This window comes from Tursiops truncatus, chromosome 16, assembly GCF_011762595.2.
Source record: "Tursiops truncatus isolate mTurTru1 chromosome 16, mTurTru1.mat.Y, whole genome shotgun sequence".
Taxonomy (NCBI): Eukaryota; Metazoa; Chordata; class Mammalia; order Artiodactyla; family Delphinidae; genus Tursiops; species Tursiops truncatus.
In genome coordinates, this window is record NC_047049.1 from 7,950,888 (window position 1) to 7,966,087 (window position 15,200).

The 15,200-nt window shown below is 49.8% G+C and overlaps 1 protein-coding gene across 1 annotated transcript in view; it reads left to right on the plus strand.

Moving 5' to 3' along the window:
• Positions 1 to 1,513, plus strand: part of CHST15 (carbohydrate sulfotransferase 15) — a 99,856-nt gene extending 98,343 nt beyond the window's left edge. The window contains exon 10 of the transcript XR_012326859.1: positions 100 to 1,513. The gene's annotated coding sequence lies outside the window, so the exon portion shown is untranslated. The remainder of the gene's footprint in view (positions 1 to 99) is intronic.
• Positions 1,514 to 15,200: the final 13,687 nt, after the last annotated feature.

Genomic DNA, 15,200 nt, shown 5'->3' on the forward strand with positions numbered 1-15,200 from the left:
GCAGGTGGCAAAATCCTGGCTTTTAACTTCAAGAGCCTTTGGCTGGGAATAAACAAAAAATTCAGAAATTTACGCAACAACGTGTTCTTTCATCAACAGGAACTTCCCTTCCAGACCTCCTAGGAGGAGCAGAGAGAGGGATGTTCAACAGCTGAACTTGAACTTGAACTTGAACTTGAACGGGGAACGTGTGCTCCTGAACCGAGCATGTCAACTTCACCGAGAGCATCAGGCAAGGGGCTGGAAACAAAGGCAGCGACCGTCCTCGTGGAAGATGACCAGGCCTGGTGCACTCAGGAGAAGCGCTGAGAGCTTGCCAAAAACCCAGGCAGAAGGCACAGGGCCTCCTTCGTCCTTCTGTCTGCAGTAACCTTGAACTTCAAGGAGCTGAACGGGCCTGGTGCCAGGAGCTAAATTGGAGCAACCGCTGGCCCCAAATTAGGAATTTATAAGTGGCTCTGGGCTTATAAGCATCAAAGGCATATTCTTGCCCCAGTAGAGTTCGCCGGGATCCAGAAAGAGTCACACAAAGAGAGACCAAGAGAAACAAAATCTCGAGAGTTACATTTGGGGTGGCTGGAGGCTAGGTCGGCCCTAGGGTGACCTACGTGTCCCGGTTTCCCAGGACTTTCTTGAATTCAGCACTGAAAGTCCTGCATTCTGGAAACCCCCTTGGTCCGGTCACCCGGTTGGCCTGGTGGCTGGAATTGCAGGACAGTGGAGAGCCATGGACTCCTGTTCTGTCCCTCTGCTGGGTCCTGCTCACCTGGCTGGCTGTGGGCTGGGGCTCGAGGGGCAAGGCCTCCCAGCAGCCCCCATGGCTGGGGGCACCTGCAGCGTTTGGGGGACAAGCCTGGTCCCTGAAGAGCACGGGGACAGAGTCCCTCTTCTCGTTGCTGCCACTTCCCGTCCGACACCTGGAAGGAAATCTGTGTGGCCTGAGTGTATGTGGAGGGACAAGGACTTGATGGAAAGCTTTCCATAAACACAGACCAGCAGGGCAAAGGGCGGGGTTCTCAGACAAGGCAGGCACCTCCCTGGTTGCAGCTCATGGTGGTACATGCACATCCCTCGGTGCCCAGCATCTTCAGGCCCCTGTCCTCACCACTGTGTCTCCAGTGTGAGGCAAGGCGGGGAGGCCTGGGGGGACGGTGGCACAGAAGACCCCCTCCCCTTCTGCCCCGAGGCTGCTTCCTAGGCTGGGAAATAGAGGACATTTATTTAAATATTTAAAAATAGCACCCAAACAGTTTGACCGTCCTTGCCAGGAGAAAAGATGAAGCAGCACCCCGTGCGCCGAGCTGGCCCCCTCTCCGCAGAGAACAGACCTCAGGGGCCTGGGAAGTGGTCTGCGAGGAGCGAGCTGGCGGCCAAGCTTCCTGCCCTGAGCCCGGAGCCCTGAGCACTGTGGTATTCCCTCGTCAGGGGTTTGCAGTGACAATGGGATGCTGAAATTCAGAACATCCTTACCACCCCTCACTCCCAAAATATATTTATATACGTTTGCACTGTTCCTATTGTGTTTGTTTTCATTTTCAATGTCTTCCTGACAATTTGAGAGATTTGTGGGATTGGCTCGGGGATCTGGACAGGACACACTTCCCAAAGGCCAAGCTTATATCCTCTGCTGTGTCCCTGTTCAGTGGTTCCACTGTTTAAAGTAGTGTCAACGTCACTCCCCATCACACATCAAGTTCATAATTGATACTTAACATACTGCATTACGTTTAAAAAATGCACACGGGTAGAGCTGGGTTTTCAGGCCTCTCCAGTCCCTTCCCCCCAGCAAACCCTCGGGCCAGGGCTGAGAAAGGGAGGGGGAGGAGGAAAAAAGAGTTAAATCCTGTGAGTGTGTGTGTGTGTGAGTGTGAATGTGCGTGTGAGTGTGTATGGCGAGGTCTTCTACCCCAAGGCCGCCGGGCAGGGTCCTGCAGCGTGCGGGAAGGAGGTCCCTTTTCATTAGGATCCCCCAAAGCAGCGGTGACCACCTGGGTCCCTGGGCCTCACCGCGGGAGCCCAGGTCACCTCCGGGATGCTCTGGCAGACGAGCAGCAGGTGGCTGTAGGGGAAGAGGGCAAAGAGAGGCCTGCGGGGGGCGGTGGGCCGTGTTCAGCCACTGAGTGTCCACGGGCGGCGGGAACGTAGCGAGACCAGTGTCTGTCTTCTGGGAGCCGATGCTGTCCTGGGGGCGGGTGCTGGGCACCACCGTGTAAGCACTCAAGGTCACGTCAAGGGCTACCGGGTGCTACGGCAGCTGGGAGACGGGGCGCCTCGGGAGAGCACGGGTGGATGGGGGGCTGCCTGGACGGGAGGCCAGGGCGGGAAGTGAGCTTGGACGTTTGCAGTGATAAAGGACATGTGGGTGGCCAGGCTCAGGGTGAGGGGAGGGAGAGGAGTGGACGCCGCCTGGGCTGACACTTAACCTTCAGGCCACGTGTCAGGTGGGGCGCGGACTTCTCTCCAGAGCGGCCGCCTCCTCCGCAGGGGTCCAGTGGGCACCTCAGCCTCCTGACCTTCCCCATCACCCGCTCCGAAAACCTGCCAGCCTACCACCTTCCCTGCCTCAGGGGCCAGCCCCTCTGTCCTTCCCGTGGCCCAGGCCCCCAGCAGGGAACCGTCCTCGGCTCTCTCCCATGCCACACCCCTCTGGCCGGGGATCCCGTGGGCACATCCCTCAACTAAGCCCAGACTCTGACCCCCTCTCATCACGTCCACGCTGCTCCCCAGTAGCTGGGCAGTGGTCTCCCTGCCCTCAGCACCCACCCCTGTGCCTTTACAATCAGCAGCCAGAGGGAGCCTGGCAGAGGTGAGCTGGGGGCTGTCACTTTGCTGGGACCCTGACAAGACACCCCCTCGCCTGGATGATTGCTGAGTCCTTCCTGTGGTCCCCGGGGCCCTGCGTGGCCTGCTGTCATCCTCTGCGACCTTGGCTCCTGCCATGTCCCCTCACGCCCTCACCCAGGCCCCCGGGCGCTCTGGCTGGTCCTCAGTCCCCAGGGCTGTCCACATCTCGGGGTCTCTGCACTGCTAATGTGCCCCGTCACCTGGCAGCAAGGCCACCTGTTGGCCATCCCCTGGCATTCTGGATCCCTCTCCCTCTGCTTTTTTTTTTTTTGAATTTTTAAATTGTATTATTTAAAATTTTTTTTGAATTTTTAATACTTTTTATTGGAGTATAGTTGCTTTACAATATTGTGTTGGTTTCTGCTGTACAGCAAAGTGAATCAGCTATACGTATACATATATCCCCTCTTTTTTGGATTTCCTTCCCATTTAGGTCACCACAGAGCAGAGTTCCCTGTACTATACAGTAGGTTCTCATTAGTTATCTATTTTATATATAGTAGTGTATATATGTCAATCCCAATCTCCCAGTTCATCCCATCCCCCCTTCCCCCCTTGGTATCCATAAGTTTGTTCTCTACATCTGTGTCTCTATTTCTGCTTTGCGAATAAGTTCACCTGTACCATTTTTCTAGATTCCACACATGAGCGATGTTATACAATATTTGTTTTTCTCTTTCTGACTTTACTATGTACGACAGTCTCTAGGTCCAGCCACTTCTCTGCAAATGGCACAATTTCATCCCTTTTATGGCTGAGTAGTATTCCATTGTATATATGTACCACATCTTCTTTATCCATTCACCTGTTGATGGACATTTAGGTTGCTTCCATGTCCTGGCTATTGTAAATAGTGCTGCTTCCCTCTGCTTCTTTATGTCCCAGCACTTCTCGTCTTCTGTATGCTCATCATTTACTCATGAAGTTGGCTTACTGTTTTCCCATCTCCCACTAAATAGCTCCACGGAGGGGGGAGTTTGGACTGTCGCTCCCTGACATTTCCTATTGCAAGCTCCCAGGCCAGCACCCGGCGCATGGCTGGGGCTCAGAAGATATTGCTGAACGTTGGATGAACATGAGGCCTGGTTGGTCACAAAAGGAACTGGAATTTTTTTTCTGGTCACTGGAATACATGATGGGTGAGTTTAAGCAAAGGTGTGACGTGAGCCAGGAGGAGACAGGGACCATGGAAAGAGAAAGCATCTCTAGAGCTGAGACACAGGGTCCCTCCTGGAGGTGATGGGATTCTGTTCGCTGCTTTTAGGTAAACAGGGACTTGACTGTCAAATTAAGTCTAGGTTTAGAAAACGAATACCCAGGGTCCTGGCTGAGGGAATGCCAAGTTAGACTTTCTTCCACAGTTACTCAAATATTAGCAGCTGATTGGAAGCCAGTCTGTCTGGAAGCTGAGATTTCATTGGTGATTAAGTTTGGGGCATGAAAAGAGGCAAGTCAGCTGGACTTCTGATCCTCTGTAACCATCCTGTGGGATCAGAGTGGGTTTATAGAGCTTGGAAAAGATGGAGCCAGACTTAAACAGTGACATGACCAGGGCGGAAAATCTCCCACAACTAGCAACATGCTGTTGCCTTAACACACTGTCACCCTTGTTCCTAACTCCCCAGGGTTCAGCTAAGCCCCAAGTCAAGTGTTTTGGGCTCTTAGGTCTTGGTTGTCAATGGCCCTGGATCCTGGACCACGTCTTCCATCACAAGGTCCCTTATTAAGGATCTGCCAGCAGGGGGTCAAGTGGCTCTAACTTTGAAAGCAGAGCAATACCCTTGTTTCCATGTAAATCTGAATGGCCCTGACATGCTGGGGGTGGGGAGGTGACCTGGAGCCCAATGCTCTAACCCCTGCCCCTCAACACTCCCCTCCCTGACCCCAGCTGTGACAGAAATGTGCCACTCACACATTTTATACAATTCAAGCAACGGTTTCACTGACAAGCGGAATAAACTAAAAGTTCTCAGTCCAAATAAGTAGTTAGAATGGTGATAAACGTGTAAGCAGTACTGTACTGCAGTTCTCTGAATTACCCCTCAGTTTACGAGCCTGGGCCTCTGAGAAGCCACCCGAGGATGCTCTGTCTTCTCGTCCCCCAACAGGCCCAGCAGAGGGCAGGCTGAACCTGGGAATGTGCTGGAGTTGCTGGGAATGAGAGGCAGCTGCTTCCCAGGCAGAGTCCAAGGATGCTGGAATCTCTCTCCAAAGACTTGCTCCCCGTCAAAGAGAAGATCTTCTCTGGCAGTTCTCAGCCAGGTCCCCCTCCCTTCCTACAGTGCCTGTCCAATACCACCACCTGGTCCTGGCTGGCCTGGCTCTTGGGGCCTGGGGTACTGGACTGGAGTCTTGTGAGAGGGCTTGTTCCCTCCTTCCCTCCCTCCTGCTGTCCTTCTAGGCCAAATCACTTGGTCGCCGCTGTGTCTGTGTCTCTTAGCCAGCTCCAGGCGCTGAGCCCACGTGGCAGCCCTGAGCGAGCCCTGCCCACCTCGGCTCCAGGCCCCAGCTGCCTAGACAGCCTGGCACAGAGGGCAGAGCCCTCACTCTAGACCTGCCTGCGCTCAACTCCTGGCTCCACCAGTAGCAAAGGGACCTCAGCTCCCCACACCTTGATTTTCTCATCTGTAAAATGGAACTAAATCAGTTAACATTTGAGAAATGCTTAGAAGAGTACCTGTTATGTAATCTGTGAGAGATGGATGGATAGTGTCGACTGAAAAAAAAAGCACAACCTAAAAGTTGAGAACTATGTTTTATTTGGCAGCCCAAACTGAGGACTTAAGCCCAGGACGCAGCTTCTCACACCGCTCAGAGCGACTGCTCCCAAGAGGTAAGGGAAGAGCCAGGATATATAGGGGATTTTGCAACAAATACCGGGTAGTCGAAACATCAAAAGATTATTGTTAATTAAAAGAAAACCAGATAACTCAAGTTAATGAATTTAACACTTTTCTGTGTATGGGAAGATGCAAGCGTCTGGGCTCACTGAAATCATTTCCTTGATGTGCACCTTAGCTGTCTAGGGCCAGTATTCTGTTCCTTCCCATCCTGAGTCCCCTGAGGGCTCACCGCTGGGGGCAGCGGCAGTGGCTTCATGGTTGCAACAGCCCTTGTTTACTGATATTGCAGGCGACATTTTTCATTCACAATAGATACAAAGTCTTCTCAAACTGTGGAACGTTCTGTTTTTCCACTTGACGCTTTGAGCCAGGGTTGACCCACTCCACAACCAGAAACCCGCTTGTGCCTGGGCTTTGCCAGCCCGCAGGCAGAGGCGGCAACACTTGCCCCCCTCCTGGCTCTCTGGGCTTCTCCATCCACCGCAGTTGCTGTATTTTCTTTGAGGAGATTTGAAACCGCAAAGCTCTGTCCCAGCGTGCTATGGAAGGAAAGGGGATTGAGTTTTCCTCTTGTTTCTTTTAAATGCTTAGAGGTTGAATTTCAGTCTCAGATGCTGGCAAAGTAAGGAGACCCTGAAATTGTATATAGGTCTGGATCTTTCCAGAAGTCCCCAGAGATATGCAAAGCTACTGAGAGCTACCGGGAGACGGGAAGCCTCCCCACTGCCCGCCCTGATGGCCTGGGCACTGGCAGGGGCTGCTCCTCCGGGGCTCAGCCGTGTCCAGAGGTGGGCGGGGCCTGGAGGAGGCGGAGGATGCCATGATGCCCGGGCAGCAGCGTCCTCCGTTTGGGTCAATGGACCCAAACTGGACCCTGCACGAGGCCCCTTTAGTCCCCCAGCCGGTGTTTACCCCTGAGACCCGACCCACCCCACCCCATCCTGGGCAGGCCATTCTTTCCAACAAAGTTCACTGGAAGCAGCTCCCGTTCCCTCTCTGCTTAAACAATACGGGCTGGCCTCTGCTGAGTCGGACCACGTCTCGATCGGTTTTTTATGGGGGAATGATCCCATGGTGTGTGCACTGGGTGAGTTCCAATACCAAACCTTTCTGGCTTCATCATCTTCATTCTGTTTAGGTTCCTCTGACTCATGTGATCAGTTGAAATATTAATTACAACGAGAAGGCTAGACGCAGAGAGGTGGACGTGATTTGGTCTGGCTTTCCATCTAACAGGGAGGAAACAGGCCTTGGGTGGGGGGAGGGACTTGGCCGGATTCCCAGCCCCTTGTGGGGCTGGGGGCTTCACCGGGGCCTCCAGAGACCCATCTGCGGTCCCAGGGGCTTCCTTCGATTCCGTTGCTGACTCGGCCCCCGTCTCTGGTACCGATTTCCGTGCAAGTGGCAAAGCGCCAGACGGACGCAGGCCCGCAGGAAGCCTCTGGTTAATCCGGGAGCCGCGGCAGGAGCTCCGACCCTCTTGAAAAGGAAGCCTGGGGTGGAGAGAAGCCACTGTTTGGAGTGGCTGTGGGACAAGGGGGGAGAAACAGATTCCTACCTTCCCTGCTTGAGTCATTCATCGTAGGGACACCCTGGGGTCATGGGTGACATGGGCTGGGGGAGGGGTGACGCGAGGGCTCTGCCGGTCGCAGAGGCTCACCTCAGACTACAAAGTGGAACCGGCGCTGGTGGCCGGTGCCCGTGAGCACAGGTCAGGCACGTGGCACTCACGCATGCGCGGGGAGGTGGGCGGGGCGGGGTGCTCGGGCAGATCAGGACCCCCGTTTCTCCACCTACAAACGGAAGAGGGGCTCATACTGCAACTTGTTTCACGGTGTTGTCATGATAAAAAGAAATCTCTGAGATTTCTTCACAGTTCTTTTATCATGACATCCACTCACAGGTCCTGACCATTTGAGGGTTAGCGTGAGGAATTAAAGGTTCATGTCACTGATGTAAAAGTAATTAAACAAGGAGGCCGTTAGACCGGTAGCCCAGGTAAGCTGGCCGAAACCTAAGCCGGGGACAATGCACTCGAATAGGAGAAGATGAGACGTAGAACAACCGACCCCAAACAGCCGACTAGCTTTTCGCCAGTGAGGCAGGCTGTAGCCAGTCTCATTACTTCCTTGCTTTGTTTCCACATCTTCTCTATGAAAACCTCCCTTGCTCCTGTCCGTGGAGTGCTCCTAACCCCTTTGATTTTAATCAATGTATGCTCAAATAAACTCTTGAAAATTCTAATGTGCTTCGTTTATCTTTTACCACTAAGCACCTTTCTCAGGGAGACAGCAGCCTCGGCCAGCCCTGTGGGGACAGCAGGACTCCCAGGGGAGATGGAGAGGGGGCGCCCCTGCTCAGAGCCCTTGAGGAGGTTGTCAACCCTGGATGCATGTTTCCAAGAAAGCCTGCTCTTGCCCTGAAGTAGCTGCAGGTTCAGCCCGAGGGGTGCTCCCCAGCCCAGGGCCCCTCCAGGGCAGGAGGGTCTGTGGCTGAGTGCCAGCGCAGTGAAGGCTGGGAGATGCGCAGGCTGGCCAGTCCTCCCGAAATCCGAGAATCAGGCCATGTTTTGTTATGGAGGCTCTGCAGGGCTGGCCAGGGAGTGGACTGAGGGTGGAGGTTTCCAGGTTCAGGGTAAAGCTAGGAGCCGCTTCTGAAGTGCAGAGAGAACAGACCCAGCACCGTGCTGAGGCTTCGTGTGGGGAGAACATGAAGATGTGGGTATCAGGTGGGAGCAGAAGCTTGTAGATACCCACGGCCTTTGGAAGAAGGTGGATATTAACCTTGGAGACGCAGAGTGCGGACAGCCCAGCGTAGACACGCAGACCACACCCCCTGCACCGCCTGTTCTTCCATCTGTTCAAACCAAGCCATGGCCGGTCAGAGTCCCTGAGCAGCGGGGTGGCCGGCCCCCCTTAAATAGCCACGGCCCCGGGGGTATGTCTGTGTGAGGGTTTTAGGTGGTGGTGTCTCGGAGACTGGGTTTGGAGCGCATGGATTGTTCCAAATTTAGAAAGCAGATGCGTGGGAGGTCGGAGAGGGCACTGGCAAAGGGTGTGGGCTGGTGCATCTCGGTGCCTCTTTTTAAGGAAGAGGAGTCCTTCGTCTGAGCCCCACGGTCTCCAACCACGGGGAAGCGTTTCCCTCTGGGGGCTGCGGTTTCTCATCCAGTTTGGGGTGAGTTGGGGCCGCTGGGCTTCTTGGGGGCCCGGTAGGGGTTGGATGATGTCAGAGGAGTCCTAGTGTCCCAGCTGATGCCTTATTCTTCCAGGACCACAGAGTGGAGGTGAGATGGTCTGCAGGCTCCTGCCCTCTGTCCACTGGAGGCGCTCCAGCCTGTTTGCTTAGTGTTCTTCCTGTAAGTTTTCATTTGGAAGAAGGATTCTGTAGCTCTCTATCATTTGGAAATCCTTGGAGCTCAGAGGCTCTAACATTTGATGATTCAGCAACAAGCCTTTATTCTAGGACAACAAAGCTTCCCAGGTTTCCCTGGGACCCAGAGTTTACCGGACGAGACTTTCAGTGCTGAAACCTGGGGTGTCGCTGGCAAGCAAGGCCAGCTGGTCATCCTAGCACATTCTCACAGTGCAGCTTGGCTGTTGGGCCGTGCTTGCTTTGGGGAGGGAAAAGCACACCATTTAGAAAGCCTCTCTGATGCCTGTGTGCCAAGAAAAATGGGACCGGGAACCCAATCTTGTAGTAACACTGGATGAGAAGGGAGGGAAGCCCACCCCATCTCTTTCCAGAAAAAGCAGCATTTACTTTAATTTGCAAATCACAGAGCAGAAGCCAACTGGGGCCAGGGTTGGTGTGCCTGATGGGAGCTGAGGGGAAGGGGAAACTTTAAAAAGGAGAAGAATTTCACACTGAATCTCTTCATCTGTTTTTACAAAGAGACTCATAAAATCTTAATATAGCCCCAGGACCATCATGTTTATAGACATGGCATCAGCAGTAATGGCAGTGCTGGAGTGTGACCAGAGACTTTGCAGAAACACACCAGAGAGGAATGTGGATTAAAGTGAGAGAACCACCTCCAAGTAGGGTAGGCGGGACAGCCAGGGCATCTCAGTCTGGTCCCCAGTCTAAGCCCTGCCCATGTCCACCTGGGGAGGAGAAGGCAGCCTAAGCCTGAGTACGCCCCTCCCCTCCTTCTCCTAGAGGAAGGTGAGTGACGTCGTCACTAGCTCTCGACCAGTGGACACCCTTGTGAGGGATGTGAGACGGGATGGAGGTAGTTGAGAAGGAAGAGGGGCTGGCTAAGTGGAGAGGGAGGTCCCAGGGCTCCCTGGGGGGAGGACCCGGGCTGGACTCCAAAGCACCTTTGGGAAGGTGCGAAGAGAGGACATTGCAGGCAGAGGACAAGAAGAGCTTTCCGTCTAGTCTCTACCCGGGAGAGATGAGCTTGGATTTAAAGAAGGTGCAAGAGAGGTACCTGCCTGTATCAGGGGTTGTTTTGAGCCCACAGAGGCTGAATATTCAAACAGAATTGAAACAAGCCAAGTCCAAGAGCAGAGCTTTCAAATCTAGTCCTTCTCCATTCTTTCTATGTGCTCCCACCGCTGCCTTAGGAATCTGGGCATTGGCATGACTCTGTTAACATAATGGCTTTTTAATTTTTTTTCCCATTACGTGCTTTAAAAAATTGATTTCCAAACATCGGACTATGTGGAAAAAATGAAGAAAGAAGCAAGTGTTCCCTGGTCTAAGGCAAAATGTAAAAAATAAAGAAAATATAATGAGTTTTTCACAAAGCTAAGTTGATTCAGCTTAAAGTAATACCCTCCACACTGAGAGTATGCGGTTCCTCTCTTGTTGTGTTTTGACTTGCGTTCTTTAATGAGACTGTGGTGTTGGGTGGAGGGAAGTTTGGTAATTGTTCTTGCTCTGTTTTATTTAGGTTTTTGTTTTAAGCTTTCAACCCAATCTCAGTCCCTGATTTAACTTAAAATTAAAAGCACTGGATGGCTTCACAGGTGAATTCTATCAAATATTTAGAGAAGAGCTAACACCTATCTTTCTCAAACTCTTCCAAAATATAGCGGAGCGAGGAACACTCCCAAACTCATTCTGTGAGGCCACCATCACTCTGATACCAAAACCAGACAAAGATGTCACAAAGACAGAAAACTACAGACCAATGTCACTGATGAACATAGATGCAAAAATCATCAACAAAATACTAGTAAACAGAATCCAACAGCACATTAAAAGGATCATACATCTATGATCAAGTGGGGTTTATCCCAGGAATGCAAGGATCCTTCAATATACGCAAATAAATCAACGTGATAAACCATATTAACACATTGAAGGAGAAAAACCATATGATCATCTCAATAGATGCAGAGAAAGCTTTCGACAAAATTCAACACCCATTAATGATAAAAACCCTCCAGAAAGTAGGCATAGAGGGAACTTTCCTCAACACAATAAAGGCCATATATGACAAACCCACAGCCAACATTGTCCTCAATGGTGAAAAACTGAAACCATTTCCTCTAAGATCAGGAAGAAGACAAGGTTGTCCACTCTCACCACTATTATTCAACATAGTTTGGGAAGTTTTAACAACAGCAATCAGAGAAGAAAAAGAAATAAAAGGAATCCAAATTGGAAAAGAAGAAGTAAAGCTGTCACTGTTTGCAGATGACATGATACTATACATAGAGAATCCTAAAGATGCTACCAGAAAACTACTAGAGCTAATCAATGAATTTGGTAAAATAGCAGGATACAAAATTAATGCACAGAAATCTCTTGCATGCCTGTACACTAATGATGAAAAATCTGAAAGTGAAATTAAGAAAACACTCCCATTTACCATTGCAACAAAGAGAATAAAATATCTAGGAATAAACCTACCTAAGGAGACAAAAGACCTGTATGCAGAAAATTATAAGACACTGATGAAAGAAATTAAAGATGATACAAATAGATGGAGGGATATACCATTCTTGGATTGGAAGAATCAACATTGTGAAAATGACTATACTACCCAAAGCAATCTACAGATTCAGTGCAATCCCTATCAAACTACCACTGTTCTAGTTTTCACAGAACTAGAACAAAAAATTTCACAATTTGTATGGAAACACAAAAGACCTCGAATAGCCAAAGCAATCTTGAGAAAGAAAAACAGAGCTGGAGGAATCAGGCTCCCAGACTTCAGACTATACTACAAAGCTACAGTAATCAAGACAGTATGGTACTGACACAGAAACAGAAATATAGACCAATGGAACAGGATAGAAAGCCAGAGATAAACCCATGCACATATGGTCACCTTATCTTTGATAAAGGAGGCGAGAATATACAGTGGAGAAAACACAGCCTCTTCAATAAGTGGTTCTGGGAAAACTGGAGAGCTACATGTAAAAGAATGAAATTAGAACACTCCCTAACACCATACACAAAAATTAAACTCCAAATGGATTAAAGACCTAAATGTAAGGACAGACACCATCAAACTCTTAGAGGAAAACATAGGCAGAACACTCTATGACAGAAATCATAGCAAGATCCTTTTTGACCCACCTCCTAGAGAAATGGAAATAAAACCAAAAATAAACACATGGGATCTATTGAAACTTAAAAGCTTTTGCACAGCAAAGGAAACCATAAACAAGACGAAAAGACAACCCTCAGAATGGGAGAAAATATTTGCAAATGAAGCAACTGACAAAGGATTAATCTCCAAAATTTACAAGCAGCTCATGCAGCTCAACATTAAAAAAAACAAACAATCCAATCCAAAAACGGACGGAAGGCCTAAATAGACATTTCTCTAAAGAAGATATACAGCTTGCCAACAGACACATGAAGGAATGCTCAACATCATTAGAGAAATGCAAATCAAAACTACAATGAGATATTATCTCACACTGGTCAGAATGGCCATCATCAAAAAATCTACAAACAACAAATGCTGGAGAGGGTGTGGAGAAAAGGGAACCCTCTTGCACTGTTGGTGGGAAAGTAAATTGATACAACCACTATGGAGAACAGTATGGAGGGTCCTTAAATAACTACAAATAGAACTACCATACGACCCAGCAATCCCACTACTGGGCATGTACCCTGAGAAAACCATAATTCAAAAAGAGTCATGTACCACAATGTTCATTGCAGCTCTATTTACAATAGCCAGGACATGCAAGCAACTGAAGTGTCCATCAACAGATGAATGGATAAAGAAGATGTGGCACATATATACAATGGAATATTACTCAGCCATAAAAAGGAACAAAGCTGAGTTATTTGTAGTGAGGTGTATGGACCTAGAGACTGTCATACAGAGTGAAGTAAGGCAGAAAGAGAAAAACAAATACTGTACGCTAACACATAGATATGGAATCTAAAAAAAAATGGTCATGAAGAAACTAGGGGCAAGATGGGAATAAAGATGCAGACCTACTAGAGAACGGACTTGAGGATATGGGGGGGGGGAAGGGTAAGCTGTGACAAAGTGAGAGAGTGGCGTGGATATATATACACTACCAAATGTAAAATAGATAGCTAGTGGGAAGCAGCCGCATAGCACAGGGAGATCAGCTCGGTGCTTTGTGACCACCTAGAGGGGTGGGATAGGGAGGGTGGGAGGGAGGGAGATGCAAGAGGGAAGAGATATGGGGACATATGTATATGTATAGCTGATTCACTTTGTTATAAAGCAGAAACTAACACACCATTGTAAAGCAATTATACTCCAATAAAGATGTTAAAAAAAAAAATTAAAAGCACTGGTTCCAGCAATCCTAAAGGCTGAGAACAACTAATTAGATGCCTGACTGTCTCCCTGGCTAGAATATATGTTGATATAACTTGGAATTTTGACATATGGCTTCAGGCATCAAGAAGACAGGAGATTCTGGGCTATGGGAGATCAGGACTTAAGTGGTTGTGCTGGAGAGCATGGCACGTCTGCGTAGAAGGTGGGGCCCCTAAAAGGCGAACCCCACAGCTTCCCTCTTGTCTCCTCAGTTCTGTCCCCTGGAAGATGCGCATTATCACAGTGATGGCAGGTGGGGACTAATTGGGAGGGTTTAGATGATGCTATAAGATTGGGACCACCAAAATCTCTGTGGAAGTTTGTTTCTTTGAGCTTGGGATGGAGAAAAGTTTTCTCTCCTTTGTCCCAGACACAAGTGAGATCAGAAAATGTCCTAAGATGCCTAGAGCTGGCCTGCTCTGAATCTTCTGTGTTACCCCTCCCTGGCCTTCCTTTGGCCATGTCCATTCCCAGAGGGTCAAAGAGTCCGAAAACCAAGTTGACATGCCCATCAGGAGCCTGTGTCCCCTTCGTTCTGGGTGAGGCTCCAGTTCTCAGAATCCTGGAGGTGCCTGTCCTAATTGCCCCAAAGCACTTCCAGAGCCTGCGCTGGTCTCCTTCCCGAGTCCATTTCCCCCAAGTGGGCCACTTGGTTGGGTGAGCACCTCTAGGCCCACGGCACGGCCAAGGGAGGCTATTTGCATGATGGGGGGGATTCCATAGACTATGAAGAGCTTGGGGGTGATCACGTGTGCATGAGAGGTGGTCCAGGGTAAGCCACGTATGGGAAGGGAGAGAGGGAGGAGAGGCTGGGGACAGCTGTGGCCACACTGCACATCACAGTGCAGAACCCCAAGGAGAACTCTCGGGATTAAAAATATGTTAGAAATAAATGTACCCAATCCATAGAAGAATCAGAAGAAATCCGAAAGAAGGAAAAAGGAAAAAGGAGAAATAGATGAGAGAAGATAAGAAAATTAGCAGATCAAGTTAGGAAGTCTAATATCTGCAGAAGAAAACCAGAAAGAGAATAGCAAAGAAAGTGGAGAGAAGAAAACGATCAAAGAAATAATTCTTAAATTCAACTGTTGACGTGATGTCTCCATCTGGGTGGAGAGTGTGTCCAGACAGTGGCCAAAACAGGGCTCTGACTCTTCCCACCCCACCCCGCTTTGTAATTCCCTCCATTCCAATGCACGCATCCTCTGGTGTCCTGCCTCAGTGAACAGCATGGTCAAGGGCCCAGGGGGTGAAGCGGGAGGAGGCGGCCACACCTTCTGGCCACTGTTTTGTCTGTGACCATCTTCCTAACTCAGGGCAATGCTGCAGGTGGGGCAGCGTGGAGAGCCACACTGCTTCTTGGGCATGAGTCATGGGCAGAGTCACGGCCCCAGGAAAAGGCTGGACTTGATTAGACGCTTTCATGCCATTTTTTCCTACCCACATCTATTTTTTCAGAACAGAGCTGAGCCCATTAAACTCAGTGACAAACAGAAAGGAGTCCACATAAAACCTATGCACAGATACAGCAAGAAAGCAAACAAGGAGGAAAGGGATGTAAGAAAAAGTCAGATGAATAACATGTTTCCAAAGAGGGGTTGCTCAAGGAAGGACGGGGAAAGATCAAATGAATCCTCCACAATCCAAAGAAACTGCAGGCAAAAAGGACTGGAAACCTGAGCTCCACTGACATCTGTGTACGTTTTAAGGAAGAGATTCTGTAACGACAGAAAGAGATGAAA